The sequence below is a fragment of the Mustela erminea genome, chromosome 5 (genome assembly GCF_009829155.1).
Source record: "Mustela erminea isolate mMusErm1 chromosome 5, mMusErm1.Pri, whole genome shotgun sequence".
NCBI lineage: Eukaryota > Metazoa > Chordata > Mammalia > Carnivora > Mustelidae > Mustela > Mustela erminea.
In genome coordinates this window covers 116,133,211-116,153,438 of record NC_045618.1, presented here as the reverse complement: position 1 = coordinate 116,153,438, position 20,228 = coordinate 116,133,211, and the positions used below count along the sequence as shown (strand labels likewise).

The 20,228-nt window shown below is 46.3% G+C and overlaps 1 long non-coding RNA gene across 1 annotated transcript in view; it reads left to right on the top strand.

Moving 5' to 3' along the window:
- Positions 1-11,438, top strand: part of LOC116591595 — a 31,979-nt gene extending 20,541 nt beyond the window's left edge. The window contains exon 3 of the long non-coding RNA XR_004286062.1: positions 11,400-11,438. This is a non-coding gene — a long non-coding RNA (uncharacterized LOC116591595). The remainder of the gene's footprint in view (positions 1-11,399) is intronic.
- Positions 11,439-20,228: the final 8,790 nt, after the last annotated feature.

Genomic DNA, 20,228 nt, shown 5'->3' with positions numbered 1-20,228 from the left:
TCCTTAGGGAGCTCACAGTCTAACCGCTGACACAATGAGTCCTTCCTCTTCAAACCAAGGCTCCCACTCTTAATGATTCAGTGAGGCCTGTGTTGTTTGCTTTTTCCAGAACAAGAAGCTATTTGTACCACAGAAAGGAACCCCATGCTGGTTGAGGGCATTCTCTCACCCTGAAGGTAATAACCCTCCTCAGTTTCCTCATCTGTAAGATGGGCTTTCTCCATCCTCAGGGTGAGGAAGACAAGCATATCTGGGTCATGTGCAGAGGCCTGGGGAGCTCTCTGAGAAAGCGGTACCGACAGGGACAAGAAGTCCTGGGAGCAGACCCCCACGTGGGCCTCCCCTCAGGAGAAGCCCCTCAGGAGAAGCCCACGGGACCTGGCTGAGAGAGAGGGCACCGTGGCCAATGAAACCAATGAGGTGGGAAACCCCAAGGCGCAGCCCAGCCCACCTGGCCAACACCTGCAGAGCTCTTGCCTGCCCAGACCCTTCTCTGTCCAGAAGGGAGAGGCTACCCTGAGCCGTCCCTCCTCTGAAGCCTTCAACTTTCTTTTTCCTTTCCAGCTTCAACTTCCAAGCTGAATGGACACAGAGAGTTAGTTCTCCTGTTGTTTCTAGGCCGCAGGTGACAGAAAAAGTGGCACCTTTGCTGGGACAGCTGCAGGGAGGGCAAGAGAGGGAAGCCAGGAGGTGCCGCCCCCAACAGCCACCCCTGGCCCCAGCAACAAAGTCGTCCCTGTTTCCACCCCCCTACAAGTGGTTTCGGCTGCGGAGACGCTGTTCAGAGAAAAGTCTGGCTCACACTTTCAAACGGGAGATGCGCCCCTCTGCTTTGCCAGGCTTTCTTAATTTACTGCATCAAAGTTTAAATACATGTACAGCGATTACTTCAGCTAATTCATGCAAATCATTAACTTGACCCTCAAACAGTCCTGTTCTTATTAGTCTCAATTGTGAGAGAAGAAACCCAGGTGGCGGAGGGTAGCCGACCCAGGACATCTGACCATCAGAGCAGCTCGGTTTTTCACAACATCCTCCTCTCCACAACAAAATTATTTCCATCAAGAATCATGGAATGAAACAAATCATAAAAAGGGCCAAAAAAGAAACACAGGGAAGTGTTTCTTGTATTCAACTTTGTATATCAACCATAAGAGACTCTTAATCATAGGAAACAAACTGAGGGTTGCTGGAGGGGAGGGGGGTCGGGGGATGAGGTAACGGCGGGGATGGACATTGGGGAGGCCACGTGAGGTCATGAGCACCGGGTGTCATATAAGACTGATGAATCACAGACCTGTGCCCTTGAAACAAATAATACATTATATGTTAATTAACTTAATTTAAATCTTTTAAAAAAACTTATATCAAGGGGCACCTGGGTGGCTCCATGGGTTAAGGCCTCTCTCTGCCTTCGGCTCGGGTCATGATCCCAGGATCCTGGGATCGAGTGCCGCATCGGGCTCTCTGCTCGGCAGGGAGCCTGCTTCCCCCTCTCTCTCTGCCTGCCTCTCTGCCTACTTGCGATCTCTGTCTGTCAAATAAATAAATAATAAATCTTTTTAAAAGAAAAAACTTATATCAAAACATATATTTTTTGGCTTCCCTTTTTTATTCCTTATCAAATTATTATAACAACAGCATATGACTTGTAACAGAGAAAAACCATACACAACTCCAGTCTCCTAAGAAAAATCACGTGTTTATTTCTCCATCATCCACTTACAGCCTACAACCATATGTGCACATATCTCTCCATGGCTCTAATGACAGAAAATCTTCTATTTTTATGCTTTCTTTTTGTTGCCTGCCATATTATAAGCATTTCCAACATGGTAATAAAATCTTTATAATTATGGTTCGAAGCGGCTGCAGGGGACAAACGAGAAGTCCAACAAATGAACATCAGTGCAAAGGGCGGGGGGGCGACAAGATAAACATAACAACTCGGTTTTTTTTTGTTTCAACAACTAAGGCAATGCAAGACATTTCTCAGGGGCAGAAATACAAAGACATCTCTGTTAAAACACAAATACTATGGGTGCCTGGGTGGTTCAGTGGTTAAAGACTCTGCCTTCTGCTCAGGTCATGACCCCAGGGTCCTGGGATGGAGCCCTGCATCAGGCTCTCTGCTCAGTGGGGAGCCTACTTCCTCCTCTCTCTGCCTGCCTCTCTGCCTACTTGTGATCTCTCTCTCTGTGTCAAATAAATAAATAAAACCTTGGAAAAAAGCCACAAATACTACATTACAGAAAGAAGTAATAGATTAAGTACTTTTTAATTACATCAACGTTGGGGTAGGGGTTTGGGTTTTTTGTTTTTGTTTTTGTTTTTTTACAAGAAGGGAAAAAACACATGGAGAAATGTTTCCAAATGAATGAATAAATGAGCAAACTCATGAGCCAATGAGCCAAATCATTTGTTTTATTCTCTGAATCAATTGTCACTGCTAAAAAGAAAATAATAATAATAATCACACATTCTGTTATTGTTAAGTTTCTATCCTGCAGACACACACACACACACACACACGCATGCACGTGCACACACTGTTGGATTTAGGCCTCTCGTTTTCACTGAAAAATCCCCCATTCCCCATTCCTTATAATTCTTTTTCTTTAAATTTTTTCAATTTATTTATTTTCAGAAAAACAGTATTCATTATTTTTTCACCACACCCAGTGCCCCCTGCAATCCGTGCCCTCTATAATACCCACCACCTGGTACCCCAACCTCCCACCCCCACTCCGCCCACCCCCGCCACTTCAAACCCCTCAGACTGTTTTTCAGAGTCCACAGTCTCTCATGATTCACCTCCCCTTCCAATTTACCCCGACTCCCTTCTCCTCTCTAACACCCCTTGTCCTCCATGATATTTGTTATGCTCCACAAATAAGTGAAACCATATGATAATTGACTCTCTCTGCTTGACTTATTTCACTCAGGATAATCCTTATAATTCTTGGGGGGAATCTTTTTCTTGCCCAGGTTGGATGAGGATGAGTGAGCTCCGAAATATGTGTTTGGTGCGCCACCTAGTGGACGTAGTCTCTCCACAGCTGACCTAGATCCCAAATGTTAGGAAGCTCTTCAAATGTTCTTCAAACAGGTTGTTCCTCATTACCAAATCCATTATCAGTTCCTGACCACCGATTAATAAACCCAAACCTATTTCCAACCTTAGCCAGCGTTTTTATTGCAATTTGAAAGAGGGCAATATGCCCGAGCAACAAACTATCCCAATGGAACAAGTGAGAACAGAGTTTGACATTAAAATTAAATACATGCACAGAAAAATCAATGTGTCATGTGTCTGTGATAGCACAGGGGAGCATCTTGACATTGGGTAAGCAACAAATGACAAAAATTCAGAGAGAAATTAGTAGGTCAACAATTGTAGTTTGAAGCATTACCACACTCCTCTGTAGTCAAGCAGCATAATTAATAAGACTGGGCTATTAGCAATCTATAACCTCCCATGCCTGGAAAAAATAAATACACATTCCTTTTGAGGGATGCAACATTTAAAACAATATAGTAAGCCGTAAAGCTACAAATCCCAAAGGATCCGTACCATTCGGACTGTAGTCTTTGACGACAGAGCAATAAAATTAGACATTTATAACTAGAGTTTTTTAAAATCTCAAGACAAGCAAAGTTCTATGAAATATTTGGGGCAATGGAAATAATAACTTCAATTTTTGAAAGCAAAGCATGGTGACCTCTAAAAGAATGGAAATATCATCTCGTGGCTTCCCAACTAGAAAAGAAAAAAAAAAGAGATTATAGAAAATTGGTAATATTTTCAATCCAGACAAAAATAAGACAAAGTAAAAGGGACGAATATTAATAAGATAATACAAAATGAGATAGTGGAAATAAATCCAAATGTATTAATAATTATAAGAAAGATAAACATAATAAACTCAGATATTAAAAGAATGTATCAGATCAAAGTCCTAAAAATCCAATAAAACACTGCTTATGAGAGAGACCTATAACAAAACCTCAAAAAGAAATTGAAAATAAAGGGATGAAAGACTGGCTTAACCACATAACATAGGCAAATAAACCATATGGTATTTTAAAAATTAATATGATGAAGAGGAACAGTACATAATAAAGGAATACGCCATTAAGAGAAGAGGGCAAAAATCTTGGTAGATAGAATAACATAGCCGAGTCACTTTTTAAAATATGCACACAGATTCTTGAACCCCTTCTCCTTCAAAAGATGGAAATTAACTCCCAGGCCTTGAATATGGGCTGACCTTCCCCAAGCTAATCATAAAAGACATCACAGATTCTGCCTCGTGCACTCTTGAATCACTTGCTCCGGGGAAAGCCAGCTGCCATGGCCATGTGGACACTCCAGCAGCCCGAGAGGGGTTGGCAGGGAGAGAGCCTGCATCAAGCTCCCAACCGTGTGAGTGAACTTGGAACCAGTCCTCCAGCCCCAGGTATACCCTCAGAGGACAGTGTCCCCACAGACAGACTCCAAACCAGAACCACCAAGCTAAGCCATTTCTGAATCTCAGACTCAGAAGCTGTGAAAACTATGCAAGTGTAGTGTTGTTTTAAGCCATTAAGTTTAGGGATGGGGGGGTAATTTGTTATATAGTAACAGATAATTGATAAAATGGCTTCAAGTTGTAGAAAGTGAGAAGGGCCGTAATGACCAAAAGAAATAGACAAATGCCTAGGCCTCGTGGGAGATTTTAATAGCCTCTATTCTATCATAAATGGGCAGATCATGCAGAAAAAAAATGGGAAAATAGAAGATAGTAATACTCTTAGCTCATAGTTACTAAGAACCTACGTACCAGGCACCATTCAAAGTACTGTGTGCTTGGATATAAACACTTACACATATAAAAAATAGAAAGCAAACATTCCTTCAAATGTGAAAGGAGCATCACAAATATTGACCAGTTAGAAGATCACAAAGAAAATCTCAGTGTGGTTCAAATAATCTGTCATACTAATCACTGTCTCTAATAGCGATGCAACTAAGTTAAAAAGCAACAATTTTTTTTTAAGGTTTTATTTATTTATTTGACACAAAGAGAGAGAGATCACAAGTAGGCAGAGATGCAGGCAGAGAGAGAGAGAGGAGGAAGCAGGCTCCCTGCTGAGCAGAAAGCCCGATGCGGGGCTCGATGCGGGGCTCAATCCCAGGACCCTGAGATCATGACCTGAGTCAAAGGCAGAGGCTTAACCCACTGTGCCACCCAGGCACCCGAAAAAAAGCAATAATTTTTTTAAAAAGTATTTTTAATCCACATTTGAGAACTTAGCAATTTATTCCCAAATAGCTCATGGTTAAAGGTGAAATGACACTTATTTAGAAGTGAGCAATGGAAGTACAGTTGACCCTTGAAAAACACAGGTTTGAATTTCGTGAGTCCACTTACACAAAGGTTTTTTTAATATATATAAATACAGTACAATACTATAAATGTATTTTTCTCTTGTGATTTTCTTTTTTTTTAAGATTTTATTTATTTACTTACTTATTTGTCAGAGAGAGAGAGAGCACAAGCAGGCAGAGCAGCAGGCAGAGGCAGAGGCAGAGAGAGAAGCAGACTCCCCGCTGAGCAAGGAGCCAGATGTGGGATTTGATCCCAGGATCCTGGGATCGTGACCTGAGCCGAAGGCAGTGGCATAACCAACTGACCCAACCAGGTGCCCCTATAAGGATAGTTTAATAATAATAAATTAATTTAGATAATTTAGATAATTTAATAATAAATTCTAACAATATTCAGTACATTACATTAACAATTGTTAATTGTTAATAAATAATTAACAATTAAAGAAAAATGTGTTGCCATCTTAATAGATGCAGAAGAGGCATTTGATACAATTAAACATTCATTCATTTTTTTTTTAAAGATTTTATTTATTTGACAGAGAGAAATCACAAGCAGGCAGAGGGGGAGGGAGAAGTAGGCCCCCTGCTGAACGGAGACACCCCCCCTCAGACGTGGGGCCCCTGGGGCCCCTGGGGCCCCTGGGGCTCCTGGGGCTCCTGGGGCTCCATCCCAGGACCCCGGGACCATGACCTGAGCTGAAGGCAGAGGCCCAACCCACTGAGCCACACAGGCACCCGCAAAACATTCATTTATTTTTAACAACACTCAGCAAACTGGAGATTAAAAGACACTTCCTTTACTATGGTGATGCCCAGATCCAGACTATGAGGGACCGACCTAAACTAACACAGATCAGGTTTCCTGGTACTGGCCACCAGTGAAGCTTGCACACCTCAGTGAAGTGCGACCAGGGGCTTGTGGGAAGTATTTTGGGGAAGTTTCAAGGCAACATGGTTTTATTCTGGACTAAGTGCTACCATAAAGTGGGGGTAATACTATATTTCAATTTTTACCTAGGAGACCCTCTGGACCTTTGTCATGGCTCTCTGCCTGCTACACAGTCTCTACCCCTGGTAATTATGACACCTAGAGCAGACTTTAAAACCTCCAAGGTGGGGGGCTGCTGGCTGGCTCAGTTGGTGAAGCATATGACTCTTTTTTTTTTTTTTTTTAAGATTTTATTTATTTGACAGACAAAGATCCCAAGTAGGCAGAGAGGCAGGCAGAGAGAGAGAGGTGGAAGCAGGCTCCCTGCTGAGCAGAGAGTCTGATGCAGGGCTCGATTCCAGGACCCTGGGATCATGACCCGAGCCGGAGGCAGTGGCTTTAACCCACTGAGCCACTCAGGCGCTCCGGAGCATATGACTCTTGATCTCAGGGTCCTGAGTTCAAGCCCCACATTGGGTATAGAAATTAAATAAACAAATAAAAATAAACTTAACAAAAGTATTGCCTGGGTGGCTCAGTCAGTTAAGCATCCAACTCTTGGTTTGGCTCAGGTCATGATCTCAGAGTCATGAGATCGAGCCCCGTGTGGGGCTCTGGGCTCCGTGGGGAGTTTGCCTAAGATTCTCTTTCCTTCTCTCCCTGCGTCTCTCTGCAACCCCCCACACCACCTCTCTCTCCTTTTCTCTCTCTCTAAATTAAAATCTTTTAAAAAAATAGACTTAAAAAAATAAAATAAGATAAAAAACATGAATGCCTGCTTCTAGCATGCAAAATGCTCACAGAACATAAAATTACATAAAGTTATTAAACCATTTACTGGGTCTAGTTATTTCTGAATGTTTGTACCCATTTGCTTGAGGATATATGCATATATAGTTGTGCATGTGGTGTTTTTTTATAATGTGGTCACATGAGTAAATTACTTTGAAAAAAGGTAGCATGTAGGTACCCCTATGTAAGTTTGTAGTCCCTCATTTATAACAGCTGCATAGTATTTCATTTCATTTTATAGTTAAAGGAGGATGGCTGGGTTTGTTTTTTGGTAATTTATGTTCTCATGTTCTATTAAAAAATGTTGTAATACATGAAGATACAAAGAAACAGGAAACTTCCAAGTACCTCTCCACCTACAGGATAATAGTTAAAGCCCTGAGGACAGTCCTCAAAACCCTTCCCCTTAGAGCCACTGTCTTCCAAGCTATGCCCTCAGGCAGCACCCCTCCAACCACACACCCTCATTTCCAGCCACACCAGACTCCTCCGCGCTCCCCAACATCACAGCCTCTGACACCCCTCTAGGCCATGGCCCACACCTTCAGCTCTGCCTACAAGTCCCCCACCCTTGTTTATCTTTTTCCTTCCCGGCAAACTCCTATGGCTTCAAGACCCAACTCCATTGTCATGCGCTCAGCAAAGCTCTAGGCTCTTGCTCCGCACGCCTGTCCCCCTGTGTCGTCGCCTCCTCATCATTCCGGCCACCTTTCCTGCCTCTCTCTTACCCTTCCTCGTCCTCCTTTCCTACATCCTTTTCCTCTGGGTGCTGAGGAGTCACGGGTGAACCGGGAGGTGGCAGATCAGTGAGGAGACTTAGAGAGCCCCCTGTGAAAACCTCAAGGGAGGAGGAGCAGGTCTGCTCCTCAGCTTGGACAGACCAGCCCCCAGCACCGGGGGCGGCGGGGAGTGGGGGGGACTTTGCTAATGCTCAGGGAATGGCTGTTGGGTGACAGGAGTCACTTCTACATTGACGTGTGTCCCCCAAGGGATCCCCTCTAGTCCGAACCCCCAGTTCCCGTAGGTGTGACCTTATTTGGAAATACGGTCTTTGCAGATGTGATCAGGTTAGGATGAGGTTATGCTGGGTTGGGTAGGCTTTAATCCGAATACTGGTGTCCTCATAATGGAGGGACATTTGGACACAGGCACACAGGGGAGACCGAAGGCAGACGCAGGCATTGGAGTGATCTGTGAACCCACCGTCTGACAGGAAAGACTGCTGGCAGCACCAGCAGCAGGGGGAGCCAAGGAAAGATGTCCCCCTCCGGAGCCTTCCGAGGATGAATGACCCCTTGATTTTGAACTTCTTTTTTTTTTTTTTTTTAAAGGTTTTATTTGTTTATTTGACAGAGATCACAAGCAGGCAGAGAGGCAGGCAGAGAGAGAGAGGAGGAAGCAGGCTTCCTGCTGAGCAGAGAGCCCGATGCGGGGCTTGATCCCAGGACCCTAGGATCATGACCTGAGCTGAAGGCAGAGGCTTTAACGCACTGAGCCACCCAGGCGCCCCTGATTTTGAACTTCTATCCTCCAAAACTGTGAGAATAAATTTCTGTTGCTTTAAGCTACCCTGTTCGGGCAGCCCTAGGAGCAGACTTTAAAACCTCCATACAGAGCCCAAGACTCATTGCTCAGAAACTCCGGAGTCGCCTGCCCCCTCCGCTGCCCCGGGAGGCCGCAGCTGTCCCAGGCTCTTCCAGTCCATCTCCCCCGACCCGACGCCGGCCTCAGCCTCCCCGCTCCGACCCGCACAGCACCGCCGCCCCATCCACACTAGATGGCGCCAGCGGACTGAGCCGTGGCCGCTCCCGGCGCACCGAGGGCCGCGGAAGGGACTCTGCAAATCCGAGCCCATCAGACGCCCAACTCCTTTAAGCTCTTTCCAGAGAAAGCGGCTTTTGTTCAGGCACAGAGGAAATCGGATCCTCTCCCCTGCAAACTGTCCTGCCAACCCCAACTCGCCCTTCCCCACGCCCGGCCTCTGAGTTTGAGCGGCCTGTTGAGGGTGAGGCTGGTGGGGCCCCGGGCTGGGAGCCAAGCGCAAGCCCTGTCCGGGATGGGCAGGGCTTTCCTGCCCCAAGTGCAGGCCTCGCGATGGTGATTTGGGGCAGGCCGGCCGGGGTGCCCTGGGTGTGAGTACTGCTATCTCAGCACACGGGGAGGCTGCGGGAGGAAAGACAGGGTGTCTTTCTCCTCCCGGCTTGACATCTGCAGTGGCTAACGTCCTTCCGGCCCATCAGCTCCTTCTGCGGTCTCCTCCTCTCAGAGAAGCCCGCGTCTGAGACCCTGTTTTGACACTTTGCTCTCTCTTTGCCCCTGAGTGTTATGCGTTGCCAAGTACTGAAGAGTTTGCCTCCAACCGATGTCTGAGATGTCTCCATTAATCTCCATTTCTCCTGCCCGCTCTAGTCCAGGCCACCACACAGGGACCACACAGCTGGTCCAGGGACCAGCTCACCTGGACAAGCCACTTGCTGCGGAGTGTGGTCTGTGAACCAGCAGCATGGGCACCGACCAGGAACATGGAAACGTGGAGTCTCAGGTCCCCACTCCCGGTCTGTGGGATCCTGATCTACATTTTTGTAAGCTGCGGTGACCCGAGGATTCTTGAGGCTCATCTCTCTGCACCTGCCCTCACCCTCGTCCATCCATCTACAGCAGAGTAAGAAGAACCTTTTAGAGATAACGCCAGATTATTTCAGTTCCTTGAGAAACTCCTTCCATGGCTTCAGTGCTCTTAGGCAATGGACAAGGTCTTGATCATGGCCTAGCTGACTTGCCTAGCCCTGCAGCATGGTCTCACGCCACTCTCCTGGCTCCGAGCCTTGCCTACTACTTCAGAGCTCCGGGCGCCTTGGGCCTTTTACGCGGCACCCTCCTTGCCTAGCTCACCCCTGTGCATTTTTGCATCTTATGGCTTCCTAAAAGGGAACTCTTCCTGATCCCACTGACCAGAGCAGTTCTCACAGCCAGGAACCGTGTGGATCTGTGCCCCTCTGTATTCCTAGGGCCCGGCACAGACCTTGGCCCACAGTAGGTGCTCAACACACACTGTTAATTACGGATGTGTCAGAGTAGGCCCATGAGTGAGTGAGTGTTTGTGTTTCCAGAAATACTGTGACTCTCCATCCCAGGATTATAAGAACCAAGCCAGCATCCAGGCCCGGTGAAGCCAGAGGCTGTGTCCCCAAGAGACCAGAACCTCTTTCTGTACACTGTCCCGCTGACCCCAATTTGTGTTTGCAGCCTCAGTGTTCCAGTTGCTACTGGGAGAAGTAGGGGGGCGGTGCTGGGTCACTGCTTACCGGGTTCTGCCCTCAAAGGCAGGCTTTCCTTTCTCCTTCAGCTCCTTCTACAACTTCCTGTGGGGAGCAGCTACTTCTATTTTCACCCAAGAAGCCACCCCCTGGCTGTGTTTCCTACCCCCAAACGAGGGTAAGGAAACTTCCCTGGGTCCTGGCCCCTCAGTCCCATATTCCTTGACCTTCTGCACTGGCCTCTGACATGCTTTTTTCAATCAGAGCTTTCCTTCATTTCTCTGGCTCTCCTCTTCCTCTCCTCACCATAGAGATGTATAGTCTTTTTGACCCTTTTGTCCGTTTCTCTTCATACAGTCAAACACAGAGCTCAGAGCTTTTCACCCGAATGAGCTCCCCAAACACGTGAGCAATCTTCCCAGATGGACTCAAGCCCCCTGTGCTCTAACCACCCAAGGCCTGCCCCTCCTCCTCACTCACCAGGATGCCCGCAGTGGTCTCTAGCTTGGCTCTCACTCCAACTCGCTGTCCATTGAGTTCTTTTCTAATGTACTATGTTCAGAGCACAACATTTGGTCTTCAGATCCTTCCAAAGCCCTCACTTGCCTATGGAATCACATTCACATCCCTAGTATATGACATTCAAAGTCCTGCTCCTGGATGGCTCAGTGGGTGAAGCGTCTGCCTTGGGCTCAGGTCCTGGGGTCAAGCCCTCTCAGGCTCCCTGCTCAGTGGGGAGCCTGCTTCTCCCTCTGCCTGCCTCTCCTCCTGCTTGTGCTCTCTCTCTCTCCAGCAAATAAATAAATTAAAAATCTTAAAAGAGAAAGTCCTGCTCCAGCTGGGCGCTGGCGTACCTCCCTCACTGCTTACCTCCCTGGCTCCCTCCATGCTGGACTCATGTCCCTTGCCTGGAGAAGTCACCGTTGCTGGGGAGAGTCTCGGTCAGACCCCTATTTTAGACTGGATGTCCTAGTTTGCTAGGGCTGCAGTAGCAAGGTACCAGAGACCAGGGGGCTTAAACAACAGATTTTTTTTTTTTTTTTCACAGATCTGGAGGCCAGAAGTCCAGATCAAGAAGCCAGCAGGGGGGCGCCTGGGTGGCTCAGTGGGTTAAAGCCGCTGCCTTCAGCTCAGGTCATGATTCCAGGGTTCTGGGATCGAGCCCCGCATTGGGCTCTCTGCTCAGTGGGGTGCCTGCTTCCTCCTCTCTCTCTGCCTGCCTCTCTGCCTACTTGTGATCTCTGTCTGTCAAATAAATAAATAAAATCTTTAAAAAAAAAAAAAAAAAAAAAAAAAAGAAGCCAGCAGGGACTGTTCCAACAGAGGGCGGTGTCCCGGGCCTGTCTCCTGGGCTTGTGGACAGCCATCTTCTCCCTGTGTCTTCACATCACCTTCCCTCTGAACGTGTTTGTGTCCCAATTCCCTATTCTTATAAGGACACCAGACATTTTGGAAGAGGAACCTCCCCAATGACCTTATTTGAACTCACCTTCTTCTTTAAAAACACTTCCTCCGAATAGGATTTCCACATATGCATTTTAGGGGAAGACAGTCCAATGCAGAACACCAAAGATCCCAAGAAATCATTTTTGTTTTATCAGGGAAAGAAGATGGAAATAACAGGTAATGCGTACTGCTTGTTGTCCTTAAACTTGGCACTGCGGGGAGCTGGGTGTTCCTTTCCAGAAGGCAGATTACTGATTTGGAACAAGAGAAAAGATGAGATAAATTTGCAAATTTTTTTGTGAATATTCCTTCCGATACCAGGTAACATACATTTAGCATTTTTAGAAATAATGTATTAAGCAAGTAATGTATTCACTTGCTACAAAGTTCAAAATTACAAAAGCTGTAAAAGATAACCCTTCTTCCAGGGACTCTCTCTTCACAAGGGGCACCTCTGCTGTGTGGATCAGGACCGACCCTCTGTATGTAGAAAAACATGCACTTGGACACATTTATTTGTATCACTTTCTTGTACACAAAGATAGCATTCATACACTTCTTCTGCACTTGGCCTTTTCCATACAACAATGTATTGTGTAGATTGGTCCAGAGCTATATTGTTCTCTTCTCTGTATCCGTTTTGTGCTTGGACATATCATACGTGTTTAACTCCATATTGGTGATTATTTAGGGTGTTTTTTTAAAATTCTGGCTTTATTAGACACTTGCAGTGACTAGCTTTACACATAAGATATTTGATATATGAACAAGAAAATCTGTAGAAAAAATTCCTGAAATGAGAATTTCTAGGTCAGAGGTGTTTTGCAATATATTTAAAAGTAAATAATTTTGTTTAGAAACAATCACCAGCTTTGTTTCTTGAACCATTTGGGAGTATGTTGTCCAATCCCCTCCAAAGACTTTAACATGTATTTCCTACAAACAATGACGTTCTCCTACATAACCACAATATAAGCAACAAATCAGGAAATTAACATGGTTGTGTTACCTTCACACCCCATTTCAGTTTTGCCAATAGTTCCGATAATACCGTTTGTCCAGTTTAGTGATGCCTTGAATTTCTTTTTATTCATGTCTCTTCTGTGTCCTTCCTTCTGGAACAATTCCTCTGTCTTTCCTTGACTTTCATGCCCCTGACATTTTAAAGATTACAGGCCAGTTCTTTCATATCACTCAGTTTGGGTTGTCTCATTTTTTTCACATTTCGATTTTCGTTGCATTTCAGTGGGAACATCACGAAAAAGTTGCTGGTTTCTCTCCTTGCATCCCATCAGGCAGTGCGTGATTTTGATTTGTTCGCATTTGATTAAAGTAATGTCTACCAGGCTTCTGTTTATCTGTATGGTCTCTAGGCCTCCTATTTTATTCAATGGATTATAATCCATTACCATCCCTATTTACCTTGATGCTCATGTTGCTCCTCATTTAGTCAGTAGAAGAAACTTCAAGTGGGAGTCTTTTGGGTCTATACTCATCATTTTTTGAACACTTTCTTGCTTTCAGGCCCATCACATGATCTTCCTGCCTTAGCTCCGAATTGAGACATTTGTCCAAGGACCCCTGGTTCCTTTTAGTGGAAAATAGTATAAAGCTAAGATCTGAATTCTAGGTGTGCTCCCAAGCCCTCCGGGGAGAACTAGGGAATATCTGTGTGTATGTGTACGTGGGAGCATGCAGTACACCTCTATTAATTTCTGCATCTGTTTAAGTAGACCGAAAACCAGGAGTGCACACACATACCTACGATTCCAAACTGCTCCTGAAGGGTTTGTTTTGTGGCTCTTTCTGAGGTTGTAACTCTGCCTCCACCGAATGGCTTTAGAACAGACTTCAGCAAGAGAAGGGCCAGGAACTGCACTGTAACTCCATGGTCATTGCCAAATTGCCTTGCAAAGAGAATGTACACTTTATACTCTCTATACTCAAAGAGAATATACACCTTAAACTTTTTCTTCTGCCAGTACAGTATCATAGGTGGGAAATGTCATCTCTGACGTTTTAACATGTATTACTTTCATTATAAGATAGCTTGATCATCTTTTTTAAAGATTTTATTTATTTATTTGACAGAGATCCCAAGTAGGCAGAGAGGCAGGCAGAGAGAGAGGGGGAAGCAGGCTCCCTGCTGAGCAGTGAGCCCGATACGGGGCTCAATCCCAGGACCCTGAGATCATGACCTGAGCCAAAGTTAGAGGCTTTAACCCATTGAGCCACCCAGGTGCCCCAGCTTGGTCATTTTTTAATGTTTCTAATGACAAATAGAGGCACTTGACAAGAAAGGAGTGTTGTATTTGGATGCTACTGCTGTTCTTCAACCTCTGTCTTAAAGGAAACAATTCAAAAGGGTAAAAAAAACAAAACAAATAAAACACCACCAAACCCCAAAACACTTCTTAATTTTGGAATCGCTACCTGGCTGTTGCTGGTTGAAACTTGTTTGCAAGCAGCCAGTCTCCCTTCCGTTGTCCACCCCAAAGAGCAAGCCAACTGGCCCATGTGCTGGAGACTTGGATCAATCCTGCGATTTCTGAAGACGCCCCCTGCTGGCAGGGGCCAGGCGCTGGTGGATTTCGACCAGAAAGTCCCCTCCATTCAGTGTTCCATTTAGACTCTGGGACAGCAAGTCTCCAGTCTCAAGTCTCAAGTCTCCAGTCTCCACAGACCACTTGTCTGTGGGTGTGCTGAAATTGCTTTCTTGTGATTAAAATAAAGTTTAGTAGAAGAAGAAGAAAAGCATTTTTTTATTTTGGTAGCTCTTAAAACCACTATGTATTAGGTTGAAATTGCCCACATCTGACCTTTTTTTATTAACCTGCCAACTTGGCAATTTGGTATGATTCATAGTTGTATATGCTGGTACTTTTCTCCTACAGGTCTCTATGGCCCAAAAAGTCCTCTTCACACTTTCCATGCCATGGTTCCTTGTTCTCTTACTCCCCTACCTATAGTATTGCAAGAAGATCTTCATGAGGCCAAATAAATAAATGGCACCTTGCTGGGGAAATCTTTGCTCATCCCCTAAGAAATGAACTCTTCCTCTTCACTACCCAGGCACTGAGCTGGTACTGTGTTAGACATTCTTTAAATTCTGCCTTAAGTTTTAGGTTGCTGCTTAATCTCTTTCTCTCTATTCGTCTGCAAACTATTTGAGGTCAAAGACCAAGTCTTACTCCCTTTTGTGCCATTGAAATCCAATACCAGGCTTTGTATAAAGTGGATCTAGATCTTTAAAAAAAGAAAGAAATTAAGAAAGAAAAGAAAGTTGGTTGAATGAATGAATAAATAAGTGCTTGGAGCAGGAGTGGGGATGGCCTTCCATCCCATAGTCAGGCTACAGCACGGGAAGTCCCTCTAAGTCTCTGGAACCCAGAGGCTCAAGGGCTTAGAGACCACCCTAGAAGTCAGAGCGGGCTGCACTCTTGGTGTTTGTGTTGAGTCATAGACCTTCCTTCACACACCCCAAATCACCCCAGATGGTCAGCCCTGGCCGGCACAGGCTTCACCTGCAAACAGGCTGCCCTTGCTGGGGGCTGCTTACTTGCTCCTCCAGGGAGGCTGTGTGTGGGGAAGCCCATCCTTGCCAAAGCCTCCACGGTGCCCTGCCAAGTTGAGAGTCATCTACTACCCTAGGTCACGAACAGTTCAAGCTGCTCCAGATGGGGCTGTTCCGGACAATCCTAGGTTATGAAATTTTCTTTTCTGAGGGCACTGGGGCAATCATGGAAAATCTGAAACGCCCAACAGTTGTTCACCCCGTGAGTGGCTTGGGATAGGAAGGTCCCCAAGCCCTGAGATGTTCCTCTACCACCCAGGAGCCGACAGGAGTGAACTATCAATGTACCAGTGTATCCATCTATCATGCGTTATTGGATCTAGAGGGGAAATCACAGTTAAGACTTTTCATCTCAAACATGGACATCCTAAACATCCAACTTGCCCAATTTTCAATGTCTTTTGTTATAAAGAGTAGACAAACCATATACTTCCTCAGAATTCAACTTCAGGAATAATGACACAAGTGTGAATCAAAACAATACCATTTTCTTTCAACTGGCCTTTTTTTTTTTTTTTTAATAATTCTCCATGCTGGTGGGGCTGTGGGAATGAGGGTACAATTTGGATTAACTTTCTTGGTGGGAGATTTGAGATAGAGCAAAAGCCACTAAAATATGTGTTTCTTTTGATCTAGCATTCCACTTCCAGTCATTTATCCCAAGGAAATAATTTAAAATACTGTCAAACCCTTGTTTATAAGAATGTAAAAAAAAATTTTTTTTTGGCAATCTACAAGCCCAAATTACCAATAGAAAACCATGCAACTATTAAAAATGATGTAGATTGATGTTCTGTGAGATTGTAATGGATTATAAACTTTAAAAAACCCAAATGCTATTTACAAATGATGTTTTAAAAGAGGAGGCTCTATTTAGGCATAGGAAAAAGACCAACATTACCAGTAGGAGGTGGTATTATGAAAGATTTTAGTTTGCTAAATTTCCTGAAATGAGGAAATGTTACTCATTTCGTGTTACTTTGGTGTATTTAACAATATTTTTAAGTGGTCTGAGAAAGACTTCCCAGAGAGATGACTACTTCTGTTGTCTAGGCGTGTGGCCTCCACTTTCCAAACTAGGAGGTGGGGGTCCAGCCACAGGGCGGGGAAATTCCTTTTCTCTCCTCCCCTCCACCCTTCCCCACCTGAGGGGAGCACTTCAAAGCCAGCCCCCCCGCCCCCCGCAATTGTTCCTTCTTCCTTCCCTGATCAGTCGTCAAGAGAAAGGTAACAAGCCTATGGTTGACCCCAAGTTGACAAGGCTGCCTTCCCCAGCATTCCTTACCTGATGGGACACGCTTCTGCCTGTTCTCCAGCGAAAAAGAAGACTTACCTCTCACGGAAATAAGCAGTCTTTCCTTTTTATATAAATTTTTCCTTGTGGGGGAGCAACTCCTGCTGCTTTGTGAATTTTCTTATCATGGTCTGAAATGCCTCCTGCCCTACACCAAGCCGGTCACTTCCCATTCTTCAAGATTCGAGATTCGAGTCCTTTGTTCCCCTAGAGAATGGTGTGATTTCCCTGCCAGGACACTGGTTTTTCCTGCGCCTGCAGCTCCCTGGTTGGAACAGAGACTGAAAGGCAGAGGGAGGGCGGTGAGGGCCTGGGGAGGCAGGCAGCATCTGCAGGGCTGGAGATGGCACATGGAAGGGAGGATCACTTGCGCAGAACTACCTGAGTTCAAGTTCAATCCCAGCCCCATCTCGGGCAGGTTAATGCACCTCTTTATGCCTCAGTTTCATTATAGGTGGTGTTGGAGTGCTGAGTGATACACACACAAAGTGCCAGAGCTCTGTCTGGTACGGGGTGAACACCTGGACAGATCCGCCGGTATCACCGCGACTTTGAGAAGCTGGTGAAATGCTCTTCCCTTCACCTCCGTGCAGCAAAGGGCAGTGATGCTTGTGTGGATCTGACCTGAGGACTGGGGCTACTAAGTGGGGAGACTTGGCACGGATGCTCCTAAAACGTTTTCCCACCTGACACTAAGTATTACAAAAACACACCCTGCCCGTCAATTACCAACCCAGAGCCAATTCAAGAGTGATTTTTTATCCCCAAGTTCTCCATCTTCCCTCTTTTCACTCCCTTACCACCTGTGGTAGCTGCTCTGATCCAGTCGGCTTCTCCGCCTCCATGTGCTCTGCCCTCTGGTCCTAGGATCTCCCCATCATTTTCCCTCCCCAGACCATGGCTTCCATCTCCCTGTCTCAAAGAAGGGTTGCTGGCTGCTCGCACTGCCTTCCTCCCGAGACCGACAGCTTCTTACATGGTCTCCAGGTACAGTATGTTTTATCCCCCGACATTCCTCTTAGGAGATGGACAGCATGTCCCCCAGAAAAGGGGAGCTCACTTATTGTTTGTTAACACTGTCAGAGCACTTGCAGCCACACAGAAGACCGCCAAACCTCCCCACTCCTCACTCGGAGGGCCTGGGCCGCCCAGCCTCTGCCCCCTCCTCCCCTCAGCCCTGGGCCCCTCTTTTTCTTCTATCCCCAACCCCGCACCTGCTTTCTGCTGCCTCGGCACCCACAAGCACCCACAAGCATGTGTCGTGTCCCGCCCCTTAGCCTGGCTGTGTGGCCCTTTCCATCTAAAGGATGTCCCCTGACCGTGCCTGGGCATAGCTTCCCTCATCGCGGAGGCACGCTGTTGCAACTGCCCGCCTTCCCGCCACAGGTTCCGCGGAGTCCCAGTGCAGCACAGTGGCTGGCACTGAGGATGTCTGAAGAGACATGGAATCTGTTTCCAGCAAGGCCTGTGCTCTCCCGTCCCTGAACAGCACACTCCCTGTCCCGTCTCCTCTTGCTAGGGACCCCTGCCTAGAGCTGGGGCTTCGTCCCATCATGAGCTCTCACCACATACTCTCTTTTCCATATCAGGTTTCTGCAAAGACTTTCTGGAAGGATCACATCTCTCACAACTGCCTTCATAAGAACCTTTGTTTAATTATTATTTAGAAATGCAGTTATATACATAGAACAATTAAAATTAAATTAAACTTTGTACAAATATTAAAATACTATCTTCACACCCACTGCAATGTACAGGATACCAAAAAATATATATATAAAATAAAATAAAGCAAACCCAAACTGATTGAGTGACATCCTGCACAGTCAATGATGCACGTGTCGTTTGAAACCATTATATAGGAGTACCATTCTGCAAAGGATTCCATAGTGGTGTGATAAGAAGCCAGGGCAGGGTGTGGTGGGCTGCCATGCAACCCGTGTCCCTCTCTCCTCCTGCCTGGCAATCTGAGTGCTTGGCCCCTACTTGCCCTCCAGCTAGCTCTGCTGCCCGACAGAAGCCTCAACCTGGAGGTTTTCATTCAAAAATTTGATCAGGTTTTCAACTGGAGACTGAGAGGAGCTGCTTCTCAGCAAAGCTGAGCCTGCTGCCTTTCCCTGTCCAGGGAACCAGCTACTCTACCACTCGGTCCATGCTTCCGCCAAGCAAAATCTCTTCCAGCCCCTCCGTGGGCACCGGTAATGACTGGCCTTCTGCTGAGAGCCAGGGGCTCCAGCAGCACCCCCGAGAGAAGCCCCCAGCATCACTGTCTTCAGCAAGCACATCTGGAATTAAGCTATAAAGCCTGTGTACCACTTCCCTTCTGGGTCCTTTATTCTCTGTGAGGAGGAAAGAAAGGCAAGGATGTAGAAGTGTTTGCAGCATATCCCATTCTTCATGTGCCAATGTTCCCTGCGAGTGGAAGAGACACTGCTGTGTGGCGAGCAGGTGCTTTGAGAGCTCAGGCAGAACTAGGAAGGGAGAGGCTGAGTGCCTGTGGATCCCTATGCCAGCACTAAAGAAGCAGGAAAAGTCTACCCTTGTCTTGCCATCAGGCTTCTCCACAGAACTTGAAAGCTGGGGGGAAAGAGGGGAGGAGGAGGAGGAAAGGATGAATGGGGAAGACAACATGAGCTTAAGTTCTACTTGCAAATGGAGTGTTAGTAGAATGCACATTGAAATGCCTTGCAAAGCCAAAAGAACTTGCAAAGTGGCTAGGACTCAGCCCATTTCACAGTTCAAGCCAGTGAAACAGGAACACAGCACACAAAATTCAGAAATGGCAAAACAGAGAGCCTATCTGCTAAACTAAGGCATTGAAAGGGACGGAAATCTTAAGTGATTTTTACCACATACTGGCCCTTGAAAGTCGCTGGCCTGTGACAGCAAGTCTCCAGGATATAAAACCTGCAGTGAGTCAGCTCATGTGTGCAAAAAGACACTTTTAGTCCTTTGGTGTGGGCCATTCTCCTGGACAAGCCCTCTGCTGGACTCCCCTAGATGTGAGCTCTGGAAAGCCGGCCCTGGGCAGTTTCTCCCACCCACTCTAGGCTTAGCCTGCCACCTGCCACCACCCTTGTTTTTCCTCCAGGTTCCACCTTGAGGCAGCTGTGGAATCCCTAATCCACAAAGCCTGGAAGCCTAGAAACATCAGCACCTGGCTGATGGCTGAGAAACTGCTTCAGAGAAGTGCAAGATGAATGGGAGGCCTGGGCAAAGCCAATGACGTGGAGGTGGGGGGGTGGATGGAGAGTGCTTACACGAACTTCCCATTTATCCAGACTTTCTTTCCTACCAGGCAGGCAAATCTGGGCTTGTGTGAATGGCAGCCAAGGTGGAAGAAGGCTTTCCTCCCCCCGCCCCCCCCAAGGGTTAAGCCAGTCACCCATGTGGCTGAATAAACCCAAAACAAACAGCACAATCTCTTAGGGAGAAAACCCAGAGTAATGATATAAAAAAGGGTAAGAGCTTCCATTTTAAAAAATATTCTAGACCATTATTCTGGCTGTGAGCCCAACAGTGAGACTCTGGATCCCTCCACCATTTGTCCCTGCTTTCTTTCC